Below are 20,000 nucleotides of genomic sequence, written 5' to 3'. Positions count from 1 at the left end.
TCAATCTAAGAACACAGACAATATGCATCTCTTTAAGCATCTAATTATTTTGTATTTGCCAGCCTACAGAGACCACAATCTGTGGGGAAATGAAAGTAAAACACAACCACATAGAGATCCCTCACTAAAAAATGAGAGGAAATTCTTAAGCAGTGAAACGCAGAGTAATTCTCAAGCAATGAAGGCAGAGTATTTCAGATTTCAGATGTTTGATTTTTGAGCTAGAGTGCCTATGGCTTTTGCAGACTCTCTTAAGTCTCACTGTTACTTACTGCTGGCACAGATGGCCATACTTTCAGAATGTGAGCATTTCTAATACAACAGGTTATGTCTGGCCAAAGAGAAGGGCTGGGGATAACACGGACAGGATAAGCAAATACCTCCTTTTAAACTGCAGGTAGTTTTCGTCACTCTGCAAAGGTGTGGAATGAGTAGAGTGCAGGTTAAAGACATTTCCTTTTATATAATGTACTTAAAGATTTTTCAAAATTTTACTCCTTTTTGTTCACTATGGGTAAGGTTTCTGATTTCTCCTTTCTCTTATTACATCTTGTTTTCACAGCTTTTGGCTGGCAAACAGATACCAGCAGTGATATCCACAGGCAGGGAACAAGCTGCATCTCAATGGTAAATCCCTGCCAATTATGTTAAAACTAATTATAAATCTCTTTCCTGTAAAATCATAACCCTAGCTGAAAATAATCCACATCCCAAATAGAACATGGGCTACATTTTAAAATAGACTTCTCCCCAAGGTTAATGTTTCGGTTGCATATATTCTCAGAAAATAAATAGCTCAGTTGCAGCAAGTAGTTTTAGTTTGGTTCATTCTAAATTCACACACCTTTACAAAAATCATCAGTGAAAACAAGATAGTTCAGTTTTAGTACTAAATCACACTCCACGCTGTATTGCGCTTTCAGGAGCTACATCAATCTGCAGTAACTATTTCATTCATCTGGTATTGTTACAGAGTGTAAATCAGGATTCATAAATGATCAGTTTGTATCCTTTGGGAGGGAGGGATTACATGTAAATAATCCCTTTAATGTACGCATCGCCTCTAAGCATTTCACACAGCAATAAATTGGTAAACTGAATTTGAGCAATTAAGAAATTAAATGAAACTAATAGAATGTGTATTTTAATATTTCTTGGCGGTTATTTGGGGATTAGCGAATATAAAAGCAGCCACTCTCCTTCTGTGTGAGGGTAAACTGCAGCACTTTGATAAACTCTATCTGTCAGCTTTTCACTACTGTATTTCAGTCACAACTCCTCTTTCGAAATTCTTCAATATACCTTTCATTCCACAGCTGTATTGTTAACTGCATTAAACTATGAAGTCTAAGTACTCATTTCAATAGAAGTAATCACAGATCCCATAGTGAATGGAAACAAGACAAACTATCCCAGAACATGCTACTTACAAAATGATTAACACAAAATGTTTGAGGCAGGAAAGGCATCGTGACAACCAGAGTTTTGCTTCAGTCCTCTCCACTCCACATCCACCTGCTCCCACCTCCCCAGAAAACAGCTATGGCTCAAGGGCAGCCTGAGCAGAAATGGACTGAGAGTAATATGCACAGGAAGAAATTGCTTTAATAGAAGAAACACAGAAAAATATGGGCTTTATAGGGCAGGACATTCATCAGACAGAGACCTTGGCTATCTTTCCTTGTCTTCAGGAAGCAACCAAGAGACTCTGATCTGAGAAGATAATGGTCAAGGAATTAAGGGAAATTCCAGCACACTATCTGTTACATAAGAAGCAATGGCAAGGTTTATGAACACTGTTACCGAGCCCATGCGAACAGAATTCTAGATGTTCTATTTGGAATTTTGCATACATTCTCTAAGAATAAACTAAGAAAAAAAAAAAAAGAGAATTTATTTTTCTGAATAACATTGTCATTATCCATTTATTCATTTTTGTTACAAGATACTGCAAATAAATCTGTTTGTTAGCTTATGGACAGGTTAACTACAGCAGTGCTGTGAACATGAAAGATCAAAAATAAAGCAATTATATTTTCCTTCTATGCATAAGGTTATAAGAAGAGCTGTGATCTAATTTATTATTTCTTCCAATCTTTAGCTGAAATTGAGAACATTCAAAATTATACTATGACCTAGTTATACTATGGACTAGTGTGGTAATAACAACAGAAATCCCTAAGAAAATAATTTCAGCCTCAGATGACAAAAATCGAGAGAAACCATGAACAACATATTACCCATAAGCAGCAGTTTAATAGCATACTTCATTTCAGCCTGTAGCCTAAAAGTTACAGGCTCTAAAAGGAAATACTAGATCTTCAGAAGATTCTATATAATTGCACAGTTCAGGTCTTCTCATTAGCCAAGCTACTCTTCTTGAGATTTACAGCTCTGAATGTAACAAAATCTTTGTCACATAGTGCATGTAGGATTTTCACCCTTCAAATTAATTCCTGTTTCTCACTGGAAACTAATTCAGTAGCACCCACTGCGTTTTAGGCTTCCATTTGCTGCCGGGAGAGCAGCCTTTTCAGGGCCTTATAGCCCAACAAAACACTAAGTATTGTCTGATGTTAAATGTGTGCTGCACTTTCCTCAAGGTAAATGGGATGCAAATGAATGTTTGGTTGTTTTATTTAATATGGATGATCTCATGCACCTTTGAACTGTTCTGCTGCCAGCTGCCACTTACCACTAACAGAGAAGTAAAATTTATAGGATATGCACTGGGTCATTTTAAACTAATCTCCACAAAAAGAAAATAGTTCATTGGGAGTAAAAAAAAGTCTGATAATGCCACCTCTGCAAGTTGCTTTGATGGGTGTAAGAAAGTCGGAGAAAAGCCCAAGTACTCTGGCTGGCAGTGCAGCCACACAGCTTCTACTTTACTTCCATAATCATTTTTAAAAACACAGCAAAATGAACAGCGCTGAGCAGCTTGTGCTCCTATCATAATGTACAACCTCTCGGTACCTCATGTACAATAATACCTCCATGAAAATCAAGCTGCATTGCTTCTGCTTCTTTGTACAACACTTTGCATGACTCAGAGCAGCAAGTGACAAGGTTGCCCAGTTAACTGAGATTGATTATTGTTGCTTCAGCACATCCATAATCATGATGCATGCAGCATGGAGAGATGGAATTATTTTCATACACTGCCCTGATTGGTAGAAAAAGCCTTCTTTTCTAACTGAACTGAAAACGTATAGAATGCATGCAATATGCTCTAGAGGAATGGGTACTGTGGTAGCTGCCAAAAGGTCTCATGCCATGCATGCCTCTGAGCAAGGTGAGTCCTGCATGCTGACTGCATTTGCCACTCTTCAGTCACTGTGGTCATCACTCTAAAGAACATAAATTTACCAGTTGTTACCACTGAAGTATCTGAGATACTACTGTTTTACTATGAACAATAGTGAGAATCCAAAAGAAGCACAAGAATTGTGTGTGGTACGTGGTGAAAAGTACAGCAATTGTAGGTCTGGATTTTATTTCAGTAACATTGGTTTTACAGCTGGTTAACTGTACTGACTTCAAAAGAATTGCTGCAGATTGTTACTAATGAAGTGACTATAGAGTGTGAACCTCTGTATCTGCTCACAGCAACAGGAAACTGAAGATTCTTTAGCAGAAAAATGGGTTAGCACATTTTTTTTTCTTTTCTTTTTCAGCATATATTTTTAAAGCCATTTCCAAAAATCTCAGAGGACTTAACATTTTAAAGAAGTCACTGTTATGCCATAAAATTCTGGAAGTTATAAAAATATCTAAGACACTGGCACTTCATATTTGGCAATTTCACTGTTTAGTGAATAGCAGAACTGTTCTAAAGTTCAGGTGACTTTTCAAAATCAGAATTTTGGGAGGATGCGATTCCTGGGAAACAAGGAGGAATTTCTCTTTTTCAACAGACATATCAATAGCCTTTGCTATTCTTCCTTACTGAGCAATGCAGTCTGTGGTTAGACAACAACAAAAGTTAGTGCTAGTAAATCTCATTTGATCAAATGGATTAAACAGTACTTTGTGGAAATGAACAGTGCACTTCAAATTCCTTAATGATTAAAGAGTGATTTATTAAATATTTTTAAGGTGAAATATGGTTACAAATAGCTCAGTAATAGAAAAAAGCAGTAATATATCGATGCCATAATGAATTTTCTATATTAGGATTAACACACCAACTGCAGATAGTTAAATAAGCATTTAAATTATTAATTTTCTCATTATTTCATGTTTCTTGAGACACTAAGCTTCATGTAGCCCAACACAAAAGATTAGAGATGAAATATGAAACACAATATGAAAATCACCACACTGTACTACAATTTATAAAATAATATATCAAGAAGAAAGTGAAATACAATGTAATGTGGTATCAACATTAAAATTGGTTTTCCTCTGGACTAATGGGTATGATACCTCTCTCTTCATAACTTTTACAGATCACAAGACTTCTGAATATTGAACTGCTTGGGCAGAAATGCTATGTTCTTTCCCAACCCATCCTACTTTCAATTTTAATTCACATATCTCAAGGACAGAAACTGAAAAACCTTCTGGATAAAGTTATGTGTATGCTAGTAGAAAGAGGAGAAAGAAAAACTTATCTTCAATACTGAATCAAATAGAATAAAAAAAGACTTTCAATTACTGTACACATGTGTATATACACACAGCAGTATGTAACTCATTTAGCTTAGGTTACAAAAAAAAAATTCCATGAAATAACAGCAGTTTTCATTAAACTGTTGATATCAGTGGAGGCACTTTCAATTTAATTCAATGTGGGAATATAGAACGAGATTCAAATTACCCTTTCAGGAAACGAGTAAAGTCTTTGCAGTGTCTCCCCAAAGGCCAGGGTCAACTTTTCAAAAGCAGCCTTTGATTCTGGATGCTCAGCCTGAGACAGCTCTTTGGAAAATTTTGCCATGGATATAAAATCCTTAATACCTTTATGTTAGGCAGCTATCAGCTAGAGAGTTTTCCTGTTGGGACAGGGTGGGGGGCTTGTAGCCTTCTGCAGCTGATACCAAGTGGCACCTACTCTGTCAGGAGCAAGTATATTCAAGGCAGCTAACACTAGCACCGGGTATTAAACAGGCATCTTTGGACACCTGCTTTTGCTCAACTCAGGTCCCATTTTCTCTCATACCTTTGGTTTTATTTTCTCTTCATCTTGTACAGAGATTGCCCATGGCAGTTCTCTGTAACGCTATATAACCTAAGAATGAAAGAATTAAAGGTCTTTGTACAAGCCTCTATGACCCTGTGCCAGCCAGTCAGGGACAGGAGCCCTTCCAATGGACTAAGAAACTTGCAGTCTGAATCCTGACCAAGACCACGGTGGTGAGGAAGGGAGCCTCTAAATTAAGTCACTCCTCTGACTTCTGCCTTTAAGACTTTATCAGAATGCATTTGACCAGGTATATAGTAGGAAATTGGGGTACTGGCTCAAAGATCAAATTTCACACCTCTCAAACTTTTTCTAAAACATATTTGCATTTTACAAAATTGAGTAACAAAAGAAAATATTCTACTCTTTGGAAAAGAGGAGAGATTTCTCATTCACTTTTCCATAAAGACTGTGGAAAATATCCCCAGAACCTCTCCTTTGTTTAAATGATTTTTCTTGTGTTTCAAGCCAGCCCGTCTCTTTCTCAAGGCAGTCATAGGTCTTCTCTACTTCCATCTCCAAATTCTCTCCCTTTCCTTTAGTCTCTTTTTGTGTCCCTCTGGAAAATTCCATCTGTTTTTATTGCTACTCAGAACTGGAGGTCATTTCAAGTTTGTAAGATACAGAACCCTTACATTACTACATTCAGATTTAGGAGCTGAAAGGTGAGAGCAAAACATAGCTGCCAAGATATTTAGCTTCAGTTTTATAAACTGTGAGGAAGACAGGAAAATAGGAGCACATAGAAAAGCAAAGCAGGAAGTTGCAGAGAAAGGCAAGAGTTATACATGATGCAGACAGATACTGTCTCCAAATAATTGCCTTCCTCTTAAAAGTGATTAGTCATATTGATCACTTAGAGTAATACTTTCCACAGTCAGATTATTTCAGGATTCACAAATTTGTTGGTGGAGGGGGACATGCTGACGGTTTTGGTGTCTACAGCTGCTTTTGTGGTATTCCTTCTATGTTAAATTAGCCATTAGCCACATATCTAGACCCTAAACATATTGCAGAAGAATGCTGGGTTGTGTCTTTTTAAAGCTTTCAATTGGTTTACATTTGTCCTGGGTCTGAAATGTTCCATTCTGTGAGTACTTGTACATCTATATGACTAATGGAATGGAGTATATTGGGGTGTCCTCTGGGTATCCTGTATCCTCCCACACCAAGGATGAACCTCGCAACTCGTATGCCACTCCTTCCAATCACAACATTAACATTACATCATGAAAACTGACATTAACATTTAGTGACCCTTGCTTTGGCACTTCACTTTGGCAAGGCACACTGATGTTATAACGGATTTCAAACTTGATACCAGACTTACTACAGTATTAGCCCATTCTCAGCAGTCAGTGAGCCTTTTTCAAACATCCTGGAGTATCCTTTTCTCATTATGTTTCTTGTCCTCAGCTACAGTCGCAATATTTGGTAGTGGAGATCACCTGTTAGCTTCTGCTGTGGAATAAATTTCCTTCTTCCTGCACAAAAAATCCATTATTCTTGAAGAAGGCGTAAATCTAGCTTAGTACTCCATTTGTTTTCTAGCAGCAAAATGAAGGATCTTGTTTCAATTACATTTACAGTAAAAAACATAGCATTTACAGTATTTGAGTACAGTGACTTTGGCTGTTTTATTTATGAATATTGATTTCTGCATAAGGGTACCATTTCTGCTTTACTCTTACTTTTTTGGTGAATGAGCACACTAATATTGGCTCTTAGGTGAGTCACAGCAGGTACTGCATAAAATACTGCTGAGACTGTAAGAAAACTCTCGTCATACTATTTAGCAACACAATGCCAACAAGGATGAGAATAGAATATTTCTCTCTGGGTGTTAGTTCTTACATATATTGATGTCTACAGAAGTTTTATTATCAGAAATCAGTGGCTTTCAACCAGAAATTTTAGCAGTAAGTGCTGGAGTTCTAAACTATTGTATGCAGTGAGAAAGTAGGGTTTTTTTGCATTACTTCAACTACTAAAACAACAGAAATGGCTACAGAGTAGCAGTATATCAGGTACCCCAACACTATACCTAAAAGAGGCATTCCTAGGGTAGGTCTAATGTTTTGTTCCTGTGGTTTGGAGCTGCCAGTGAGATGCTAAGTACCATATGGACTGTCTTCTCTCTATTCATATCCGTCCAGAGACGGAGTGGAAATCACTGATCACACTTCAACTACCTCCTTGACCTCCAGCAGCCACAGCCACAAGTTTCTCTTAAAAAACCTAACTAAACCAAAAACCCAAACAAAAACCCGCCAGAAAATAAACAAATAACACCATCCACACAACTGTGGGGGTTTTCATTTGATCAGTTTTACGCATTCTAAGAAAAATGCTGCACTTAGTACTTTTCCAAATTGAATAGGATCAAGGTTAAATATGGAGATAAATAAAGTTACTTTTGTTTGAAGGAAAAAAATGCTCAAGGGGTAAATAGCCCAAATCTCAAACTTAAAATACATAAATCAAGTAGAGATACAGATAGTCCAAGGTGCATAGATGGCTTTGACTTTATTGGAACAGAATAAAGAGATCCTTTCATATTCAAAGCAGTCTATAGACTAACTGGACTACTTGTATTCAAACACGACATCTATTAGGCATTCAGAAATAACTCAAACATTGCAGTGGATAGTGGGTCTTCATAATGGGATGGATTTTGCAGGGCATTAATTGTTTTATTATTAATTTTATGTTCATGTAGTGATGTATCAAAAATGCCCTGGGAAGAAAATATCTAGATTGAAATTAAATACATGGGCCTCAGTTTTGTCTTCTTTTGCATTCTGGTTTGAACTGTCTCACTAGTTTAAAATGTATTTATGTATGTAAAAATAAATAAGAGTAAGAATTATCCAAGAGTATGTATATTCACTTCCGTTCAAGTGATTGATTTCTGAGGCCAATTTAAGATTTAGCCTCATCATCAATGTAAATAAAGAAAGAAATAAACCTGATATTCCAAACTTTTGGAATAAGTTTTATCAAGTACTTTACAGATCGTGATAGCTTCGTTTGGTTGGATAAGAAAACAGTACATCCATCTTCAATTAAAGAATGGAGATCTGCAATATGACACAGTTGATTGCTTCCTATTAAATGCTCAACTTTTAGAGATTCACACAATGACCTGGGAGCATGTATATTCTCCCAGCTCTGACATTTCTACTTGGCAGCCATATTATTTTATCAGCACAGTGTCAGCCAACGGCATGTGTGGCTTCAAATTTCATCCATTATCCACTCTATTATGTGTGCAGTATCTCACAGACCATTTAGAGAACTGACTTGACCCAGTGAGAAAAAAGCAAGGAAAGCTAAAAGCAACAAAGCATTAGTAAATATCTGCAGAAAGTCTAGGGGTGCTAGAAATGGCCCAGTCCACACAGAGTTGGTGTGAGGCACATCCCTGATAGCTACATTGCTCCACTTAATTAATCTGGTTCCATATCTCATTTTCTAATTTCTATCAGCAAATATATGCTGACAACTAGTAACTTACCACACCCTTTCACTTAGCTTGAAAAATCTACTTCAAATCAAAATTACTACTAAAAAAAAAGAAGAAAACTTATCAAATGTAAAATTAGATTAAGAGTCAATCAAAATCCAACTGTGAATTTATCATCTCAATGAATTTCAATGAATGGTTTAAAATCTGTTGAAAATCTATTTGAAAATGAATATGTAATAATACAGGCATATCTCTTTTTCAAAGCTAGTATTGTCAGATGTATTCTGTGCATTATAATTCATGAACAGGGTAGATGACTATTTGAGAAGTATTAAAATGAGCTGACTTTTCAATACAAGTGTCTGGACAATAAGTTTTTGTATTCTTGGCCATTCAGAAATGTAGACAATTGTGCTAGAAAAATAATGTGTATTGTAATATTCATTGTACAGTAGTAGTATAGTAAGTGGCAATTCTGGACATTACAAGAGACACAAGGATTATTTTCTGTGATTGCACAGAGAATACTTGGATTTCTTGTGAAGCTTTTGCATTGGAAATGAGATTCATCAGTCTGAACAGGGCAGGGTTAGAGCCCTTAGCAACATGCTTATTTTGTAGAAGGTCACTCAATAATAACTTCCTCTGCCCTCCAAGCTTATTAAGACTGACTGGCATATATTAATGAAAACACCTGATTCTCCAACCATAAAACCCAGACAAAGACTTTATTTTAATATTAAGGAAGGAACCCTTAATTAGCAGGGTTTCAAAAATGTCAGCTTCTTCTATTAGCTGTTCTGGTCCATCAAAGCCATAATCCCTACTGTCAAATTTCATCACATGATAGACAGTTTGCTGGCTATCTTTTTTTTTCTTCTAACTGATCATACTGACTGAAGCTTTTTATTTTGCCATCACATTTAACAAGTTTGTATGCATTTCATTGTTACACTGCTGATTTTACTCCTTTTAAAGTCTGCCTGTGTCAGCTAAAAGAAGAAAAAATCTGGGGAAACAAAGTATTACATATTGATACACAGACATATAATTAAAGACTTTTGGGGAGAGTTCTCATTCATAATATTGATTCTTTTCTAGGGCATGCAAATGTGCTTCCGTGAAAACACGAATAAAAACCACCATTCACAGATGAATTTCCATTTCAGGCATGTTAAGAGAAGAAAAAAAAATACAAATGCTTGAAATATTGTGAAGACCTTTAGAGATGCATGTTCTTTAGAATTAACCCACCACACATCTTCATGCTGCATAAAATTTGTTCAAGTAGATATTGCTTGCACTGCCCTCCAAATGAGAGATCACATCAAATTTTTCTGAAATAAACATACCAATTTAAAATGATTTATATTCTAGCTTCATTCAGCATTTCCGTGCTTGTTCAACATTCACAGTCACAGGAATCTATTTTTTTGACTTAGAAGAAAGCAATAGAAGACTACTGTCCTGTCACAGACTTCTAAATGTCCCATCTAAACTCTCTCAAACATGGTCTGTGGATTTGATAAAGGCAGCACATACCTATGTAGGTTTTTGCTTCTTTAACAAGAAAAGAAAAATTTATATAGAATTTGTAGGATGACATTGTACTTAGATGAAGTGCACTACTATGGTCTTTCCACACCTTTTTTTTCTCCAAATACTTCCTCTTAAAATTTTAGATTTATTTATTAATAATTTATGCAATGCTGCACATACAATAAATGTTACAGTAAAAACGAGTCTTAGTATTGAAGTTATAACTGAGTCCAGGTAAGAAAAAAAATTCCCAGTATTCAAGAAAAAAGAACTTTCTGAGTGGAAGAGTATGGGTAACATTAGCATTTTAACCTAAGAGAGAAACAGCCTGAAAAAAAAAAGTAAGGGATGCTAGAGTTAACAGATGAGAGGTACAGCATCTGCCAAGAACTGAGAAGCACTAGAAAGCCAAAATCAGTGAAGGAAATTGAGGCAATCGGAGACATTGCAATCTGAGAATCTGTGAAGCAGAGTTGTCAGAAAAATAAAAATGTTGGGATACTTACAGGCATGTAAGAAAAAATCATAACAGTCACAGTTTACTCAGATTGAAGCAAAAAGTGAGACTGAGGTTGGAGGAAGAGGGGAAGATTACAGAACTGCAGGTAACCAAATGATTAAGAAAATGATAGAGATGAATAGACAAATTTTGGATGGCTTTGTATACAGGCTGTTATGGAAGGCATGGAGAGGTAAACATGATAGTAAATCTGGATAACAGGATGACAGTCAATTTTAAGTTGAGAGAGAAAGAAGAATGGTTAAGATATGTTTATGGATGTACTTTAGCAGTACTTGGCACTACTGAAGAGCAGAAAGGAAGGAGGAAGTTTTGTGGCCTGAGAGATGCACATGGACTGCAAAGAGCCACAGGTTCTGAAGATAAAAAACACCTTTAGACCTCAGTGCTATTTTTTGTATCTTAAATGCTGCAACACCTAATACATTTAGGAAACAGTAGGCCAAAAGTTCACTTCTACTTCGACAGAGATATGGCCAAGAAATGAAGGAGGTGTTTGAAACACAACTGCAAGGGTCAGTAACAATGACAGAAGCAAGAGAAAAAAAAAAAAATCCAAGACTCAGAATCATAGAGGCTGATGGAAATTTTTGGCAGAAATGAGAGGTAAATGGTGAAAATAGGGCTGAAGTCAGAGAAACATTAGGAGAACAGAGGGAAACTAAGAGCTAATAGAGGAGATAGAGAGGGAGAAATCAGAGATCTGACCGCTGAGAAGTGCAGAAAACAAGGAAGGAAGTGGTGTTTCTGAGGGAGAATGACAAATACAATGCAGAGAATAAGTCCAATAAAGGAAGAAAAGCAAAATATATTCTTTGCTAAAAGATAGTCTGTAAACTGACTCACTAGCTACACCTTGGCCATGTAACTCAGATATTTAGTGAAAATATAACTTTCCTACCCCAGGAAAAGAATTCCAGTTCTTCACACTGTGGAATTCTTCCCATAGCTAATAAATGCATAAAGCTACACGTGTTTATTGAAGATCCTTGTACGAGTGTCTTTTTGAATGCTCTGTTAGACTTTACTGCTTCTTGAGTGCCTATATCTATTGCAAGTGACTAAGTGTGTTTTTGAGGTGAACTTACACCTAGACACTGCATTGATTTTAATGGGTTTTAGTGACTGTGAACATTTACTCATATGATTTCTCTTTCATTTAATTAATTTAATAATGTAACTCACTATTTAGAACAGAAGAGTTCCTTGACTTTTGAATGATACATCTATGGAGTGGAGCAACAGTGGATGGCAGCAAGATAATGAGGCCAACACATTAAGTTCAGTTCTCCCTCCAGCATCACTCACAATATCTACTAACTAAAAACCAGTTCAACAGGAAAGCTATATTAGTTTTAGACTCTGAACAATCTTTATCTTGCAAGGTATATGACCACAAACCTTAGTTTTGAAAGAAGATTTTTCCTAGAAATACATCCAATTAAAGTTTGTCAAAATATCTGTGAGTTACTTTTGGGATTCCACTGTAGAGTAAAACACAAAAAATATGGTCCCCACTTTCAAGCATTTTTACCAAGTAAGCATATATTTTAGGCTTTTCCCATTCTCTTATTCATTTTTTTTAAATTTTTTATATTAGATGGTTTCCTTGTTTTAATTTCTATTTATCTCCCACAGCTAATGCATGCCAGCATCTATCTTACACAAAAAATCACAGTGAGGGTCCTTTTGTTACTTCTTTGAACAGTCCTGCAGTTCTGGCAGCACATGAGCTCTGTCAGGGTCCAGTGTCTATCTTGTACTGCTCCCATTCTGAATATGCAGTTGATTCCATGGGTATTGTATAAGAACACAGAACAAAGAGAGGGAGAAGGAAAAAAGAGCAAGAGAGGCTTTTGTGATTGTCAGGATTCAGATGTTATGTGTCTGGTAAGGCTATGATCTGGAAATGTCCAAGATCTGGTATGTCTTGCTAGCCATCACCATGCAGTCCTATAAAAATTGCATAGGAGGGAAAGGCTCCAGGTACCTAACATACCAATAATTAAGAAATTCTCCAACACTTCTCTTTACAGCTGTCTTGGCAAAGAAATAATGCCAGACCTTGATTGCACTTTATGATATCCTCAATATTCTTTCTCATGATGTTCAACATTTGGGCTACTTGTGCACATTCAGCTGACAATTTCAGAGAACTATCCATAGTGACTCCAAGACCTTTTTCCTGAGGTGTAACTAATGCTCTAGTTGAACATAGTTAATAGTAGTCTCTGCTATTCATGGAACCATCTCATTCAAGAACAAAATTACATTAAAAATGGTTTGTTATATTTTAGGTATGACAGCATCTTAAACCTCAGATGTTCTGTTACAAGCCGTGCTTGTAATACCTGCTTGGGAAACTATGTGGTGTTGCCTTGCTGCTGAATTCCAGATGGTGTACCACAACCTGGAACCTTCTGTGCTTGACTTGCACTTCCTAAGCCTCCATTCAGCATTATGATAGCATTTTATTTTAAGTTGTTTTAAATCATACATGGGTGTGTAATATGCATGTTCTATATCACATGCAGCCAGAATGGTGCTTTTATGGACTGATGGCCCCTGAATACAGCAAGGGATAATGAGGCTTATGTGAGGAACAGAAGGGAGAAAAAGGTAAAAGAGCAGAAGGATAGCATATGCAGGCAAATGAATATAATTGATTTTTTTCAGTCGCTACAATTTTGGGTGAGAAATTCTGGGGTGCCTTCTTTAGAGCAATGCCACTTTTATGGATCAGAATGGTCAGTTTTTCACTGACAGGCAAGAATTTCAAAGCTCTTCAGTTGGAAAAGAACGTTATAATCACTGACTGGAAATTCTGCCTGCTGGCAATGTAAGCTATTATTTTTGTATATAGTGTGCACAATTAATACTAGTGTATTTGGACCAATTTGTGCTGCAAATAAAGCTGTGGCCTTTCCTTGCCAAAAAGAGTGTAATTTCAAGCCATCAGGATTTGCATCTTGGGAAAGGATGGAAAATGAATATGCCAAGGATAAAAAGAAAAAAGTAAAGAAATGGTAAATCACTGAAAGTAAGAGAAAGGGAATGATGCTCAATGATAGTTCAGTATGACGTTTTGTTTCTTGCCTTTTCTCTTACCATAGGAAAGAACTAAAGCAAGCTAAATGAGATCTCAATATAAATATCTAATTAGGCTTTTGCAGCCCAAAACCTGCCATAAACCACATTTTCCTATGTCTACAGTCTATACTCAAAATGTAATAAAATTCTTACATTTCAGACTTTACAGGAGTTTAGAAGTACAGATGGCATTGACTGGAGTGCATGGTATATAGCCCAAAAGATTAAATACATTGCTAAGGATATACAAATTTCCTATTTCCTTTTTCAAAGCTGGTTTACATTTTTATACTTCTCTGCAAAATGCTTTTTACTAAATTCTCCTGTAAGTGTTTTTACACATTGAACTGACTTTTCAAAAGAAAGTAGAAGCTTGGTGACAGAAGCTGTACAACACCTGTGCATGCCTACGTACGACTTAATTCTCTTTCCTACATGTAAGCCTCTCAATGGATTTTTTAAAGCATTTTGAAGCATTCAGACACAAATACTCAGAGTCTGCTATGGAGATGAGTTTGAGTATGAAAGAATCATCTGCATTGTTATCAATTAAATTGCCATCAGTACTGCAAGCACCTCTGGCAGGGTTCCAGGCTCCAGAGAGTTTGGATTGACTCACAGTACTAAAAATAAGGGTCAAATGGACTCTCACCTTTGCAGCACTGATAGAAGCCCTATATAAATCACTTGGTATATAAATATTTATTTATCAACATTAAGCTAGTCAACAGCATGGTGTGGTCTGCACATATTTCATAAAGAAGATTGTTTACATGTTCTGAACTCAAGGTAAAAGTCAGTACTACCTGATGCTCACTAGGTAAGAGGATTTTTTGACTACTAATAGGTCATAATTGCCAGGGTTTTCACAAAGCAAACAGATTAACTCCTAACTATATAGGGACTGGTCTTACATTCTTATATGCTAAAGAAAAAAATGAACTTCTGAAATGAACTGCACAACAGCTCACCATACTGACACATTGTGATCTGTTCCAAATCCAAGAGTACATTCTTAGCGTATTATCTGTGTCAGCTTCACAAAACTATTACAGTTTCACTTTTTCTTTGTGTCTGTAATGGTTCCCCATCATCCTGATAAGTGGGCAGTCATTTCTCCCTGCATAGATAGAGCTGTGAAGGAGAATTAGATTTCAACATTTTTGTAACAGAGATTAATTGATTGATTAGATTATTAATTAAAGTTTCCATTAAATTCTCTTTTTAAAAAGCACAGGAATGTGGATCCCCAGGGTTTTTTCTAACCCTTGAAATCATAAACAAGAGAATGCATAACTAAACATTGTACCTTATCTTGTGAAGAATAATTAACCCAGTGGATGCATTGCTATGAAGAAAACATTTTTTCTTCCAAAATATACTTTTTTTTTCCCCTATAAACCTTAGGCAAAAGAAAGCCGTTTTTGGGTTTCCCCTACTGCAACAGAGGAACAGACCAAAAGTAATGTTTTAAACACAGATTTAAACATATGTATGCCTGATTGTGTGCACCCTGTTTGGGTTTGATATGCTATACATTTTTAGAAAAGATAAAGAAGTAAAAACATGACTTGTGTTGTTTTAGACTTGAACTGATGGTCTACCTAGAAGTTCCAGCCATATAATATTTGAGAGATTGTAGAAAAATAAAAACAGCAAGTGGCCTTTTAGGTAACCCATAATTAAAAGCAATTTTGAGCTGTCTTTTCAGGGAAGCTACCCAGGGGAAGTATTTGCTACCTGTTTGACCTTCACAATTGTGAGTCCTTGGCAGTGTCAGCGACCCTCTGAACTGAATTCAAAACTAATCTCTAACAGAAAAAGAGAAACAGAATTCATGCAAATCATATTAATTCCAACATTTCCCTAGTGAGCTGGGTATAAACTACAGCCTAATTAAATATTTTTTAACGATGTGAGTAATTTTTGCCAAGGGGCGGATTCAGGCGAAAATTTAATATGAGATCACAAAAGCTGTTCCCAGCGTTGATTCTGTAAATTAATGACTATCTGCCTTATGATAAAAACATGCTGCCAAGAATGAAAATGAAGTCAGCAAAGCTTGCTCTATTTGTCTAACAACCAAATATACAGAATGCAAAACTTTAAAGGATATGGAAAATTTCCATTGTCTGTATGATATATTCCTGATAAAGATGCATGACACTGACAGCATAAAGCTGCTTTATGTTATTCAAGACTATCAATTCTTATTAGTTATCACTAATATAGCATTAGCTATTGTTAGCTATGAACTTTAGTGAGACAGTGCCAAGCACCAATGTCAAGAACCTGAGAGGTATTCATTTATGTGTGGGTAGGATAATGTGCTATTGACCATTTCCTGAACTGGGTGTCTCTAAGACACACTGAACGTGGCACAATTTCTCAGAGCTGCTTACAAAAATTCAGGCATCTTACCTAACACTTAAAAAGACCTTATCATTGTAGTATCTGGGCACCAATCTTAAGTGCCTGTCAGAAAGAAAATCTCATTAAACCAATGTTATTAGTGTTTTAAAATAATAAATGCACAAAAATCAAAACTCTGATCAAGAGAAACTGTATAAAGGAACAAGAATTACTCATGCATCAATCTGTTCAGATTTTTATCATGATTTGGCAATTAAACAATAAGCCTTACGTGATTAAAAGGCTGTAGTATAGTTTTATGAAGTATAGTATTAGATCAGATATTGAAGATATTCTAATGCAAAATCCTCTGCCTAACCAATAAAAGACTCCATGCTCTTTGTTCGTCTCATGCTAACCTAACTTGTTACAAGACAGCCAGTTAACACCAAGGAATTACAAAGCATTGCCAGATGACAGGTGAGCAGGACTTTGGTAGCACCCTGGTCAGGAGGCCAGCCCATTGTAAGGGCTTTGCAGCCTTATTTATTTAAATTTCTGCCAGTGTTGGCCACTGAGACTGAATTTACAGCTTTTCAATTAAAAGGTCACTCTGTGCTAACCAGCATGCCATTGCCTCATTATAATCATAAAATTAGTGAGAAAAGACTAGCATGAATAATATGAAGGAGACAATCTGAAAGGTGAAGAGTTGTGATTTTCTTGCTTCATGAGAGATGGGAATAAAGCTTGCTGTTTAGAAACAAATATTTTGCTTATAGTGCATGAAATAAACACTTTACCATTTCTTTCTACTTCAGAACAAATAAATTGGTCATTTTCTGTAAATTAAGCTTGACAGATGAAAGGATGGTTTACGACTGCTGGACAGTGTAAGTTAGGGCACAGCTTCATATGAGACGAAATGTGAGATTTCAAGTTTCAAAGCATTGCAATAGCAATTTTATATTTCTTAACTAGAGCATAGCCTTTTTGTAAATGTAAAAATTTAAAGCTTTTAAATAAAAACAATAACTCAGAGAAACACTTAATATCAAATAAATCTTATTTATTAATTTACTATTGAAAACTGAGAATGTAATTTAAAATTCAATGTGCCTGTGAACATGCTAGAATGTATAGAAACATAAACTACAGAAAGGATGAAGACTTTTGCAAGTCCCCGCAAAACACTGGGAGAAACTATTCAATCTATCATATACAAGCCACAGAATGTGTAGTCTTCCAAGCAGTCACAAAGCCCTACAATATGCACAAATAGAGGAAAAAAACCAAACATAAAAGTGTGATACACTTTAGAATAATGAAAATGTTTTAAACTCACAATTTAAAAAATTTTTACCTAATGAAAACCTGGAAGCTATTGTAGTTTCAGTCTGAAAGCACAGTTCATCATTGAGGGAAAATTACTAATTTTTGCTCAACACTGGTAATAAGTTGTAAGCCCCTGGAACAGGAAAAGTAATCTAGAGAACATGAAACAATTTTCAGGAAGAGCACTTAGAGATTGCAGCCAAACATTTTAATGTCCTCCATTCTCCGTAGTCACCTGCTCTACGTTCAGACCATGACCCACTCTCCAAGAGCTTTGTTCTCTTCTAGAGCAACTCATCCTGTACCCAGCACCTCTGATGAGCACATACACAGAGGTAGCTAGCTAGTGGCAGCCCTGACCTGCTGCTTTGGATAACCTGCTTGAGCAGCTTAAAGAGACATGCCATAGCCCAAATTGAGAGGCTGAGGTCCTTTGCTTAATGAAGCCTGACCGAACATGGTTTTTTAATTATGCTCTCACTTGTTTTATTTTCCAGGAACAGAGACAGTCTTTCTTGCACATGTGAAATAGTCAGAAACTTGCCCATGGATTTTCCCACATCACAAAAGAAAAAAAAGAAAGGAACACGGAACATGAAATTCAAGTTTCCAAGACCCCCCACTCCTGAGTCTCCCCCTCTGGAGAAACCAACTACAGAAGGTAAAAAAAAAAAGAAATTCTAGTAATTTATTTCCTATATCGTACAGGATCTTATGGAGACCTTCAGTCTATAAGAGCACATGAAATGAGAGTTGATGAGGTAACATACAGAGGGAAAGGAAGAAATCTCATGTCTATCTACAGTTTTTATTTTATGCAGCTGTAGCTGAGAGATCTTGTGATAAAAGCATGCCAATATTTACTCCTTTGTGCATCACAAATCCCCAAATATATGATCAAATAGAAGTAAATTTGATAAAAACAATAAAAACATTCGAAAGACTAGAGTAAGTTAGGTGTCTACAGACCTTTGAGAATTAATCAGCTGATTTTAAAGCCCTGTGTAACTACAGATACACAGCAGAAAATTTCAGTTGTGCAGTTCAATTTAAGGGTAGAAAAATACAGATGCATAATTTCAAAAAAGAAACATAAATCAGGCCTAAGTCCTTTGGGAGTACTAACTCTAGACTAAATAGCTTGGCCAAATAACAAATAACAGAAAATAATGCATGACGAGTAGGGGAGAAAATAACATTGTATACAGAGAGAAGGAAAAATTGAACAACTGTGCTTAAAGTCCTATTTCTTGATTCTCATAAAATCTAGGAATTTTGAAAAGAGTTTGCCTAAATAACCCTTTTGTATGTTTATTTTTTTTAAGAATTATTATTTACAGAGGTTGCGTGAACCTTTGCAGGATGGGCAACTTGCATAATATAACTGCAAGACTTGCAGTTACTTTGTGTTTTCCTAACAATCCTAGACTCTAGAATCATGCAAATAGTATGGAATTTTAGCCTGCCTCTAAAGGTGGAGAAATTTGCTAGCCCATAATGCAAAAGACTTCAACAACTTCAAAATCCACAGTGTTAAAAACATGTAAACATTTCTGATGCTTAAGACAAGACCTTGGTTTTTCCCCCTAACTTATCTTTTAATGCTTCAAGTTATTGATGACACTTTGGCAACAGCTGTTTTGTTTAGATCTTAAAGGGCCTGATGCACTCCTCACTGATGCTAACAGATCCCATTGTTTTTATTTATTTAGACCGTTGATCACATCCTCAGACCACAATGAGGGCTATAATAAAAAGTATGGAGGTTACATAATTTTTTCTGGAATTTTGTTCCATAATAAAGCTTTGAAGACAGCTTATTGCTGTAAAAACTAATAAACATGTGTTAGGTTTTCTGTGTGCAAGGCAGAATATTTCTATTAAGTGTCTGGACCCCTTCGCATTCAGTTTGTTTATGGAATGGGATTTTTAAACATTACCAGCAGATTTTTTTATAATCCAGTGTGTGAAATGCTGCAAGAAGCCTTTTCAAAGATTCAGAACTGAGATGTGCATTGCACTATTGTGTTGAGGCTGTAGATTTCACTCTCAGTTCTAGACACCAACCTCTTTTCCCTTTTCTTTATTTGGCAGAGTTTGGCTTCTGAATGGTGGGTGAAATCTACAGCAGCTGTAGTAAGAAGCAGTCTCAAACCTTGAATATTTAAACAGGGTTTTGCACATCCTACTAAATGCAGCCATTTATTATGGTTGATAAAAGAGTACACTGGTAATGTCTCAAAGTCCTCCAGGAAGAAGGAACTCCACTTCTCACAGTTTCAATAGTCATTCCTCATGCCTTTACCTTAACTAGTAAGTTTAGTATCTGTTCTGTTAAACCTTATATAAAAAAGACTATATTCATATTTGCAAGGGTGTCATCTTATGCATAAAAAAAGAGTTCTAAATATTTTAAATACATTTTTAAGAATTTGTTTGCCTGACCATAGCTTTAGCTGGTCTAAATCACAGCAAAATAAACTCTAAATATAATTAAATTTTCCATCCAC

The 20,000-nt window shown here is 36.0% G+C and overlaps 1 protein-coding gene across 5 annotated transcripts in view; it reads right to left on the bottom strand.

Annotated features, from left to right (window-relative positions):
• Window positions 1-20,000, bottom strand: part of NPAS3 (neuronal PAS domain protein 3) — a 595,107-nt gene that overhangs the window by 98,185 nt on the left and 476,922 nt on the right. The gene's annotated exons all lie outside the window — the stretch shown is intronic.

Source organism: Agelaius phoeniceus, chromosome 6 (assembly GCF_051311805.1).
Source record: "Agelaius phoeniceus isolate bAgePho1 chromosome 6, bAgePho1.hap1, whole genome shotgun sequence".
Taxonomy (NCBI): Eukaryota; Metazoa; Chordata; class Aves; order Passeriformes; family Icteridae; genus Agelaius; species Agelaius phoeniceus.
Note: the sequence above shows the minus strand (reverse complement) of the source record. Positions and strands in the feature narration are given on the sequence as shown.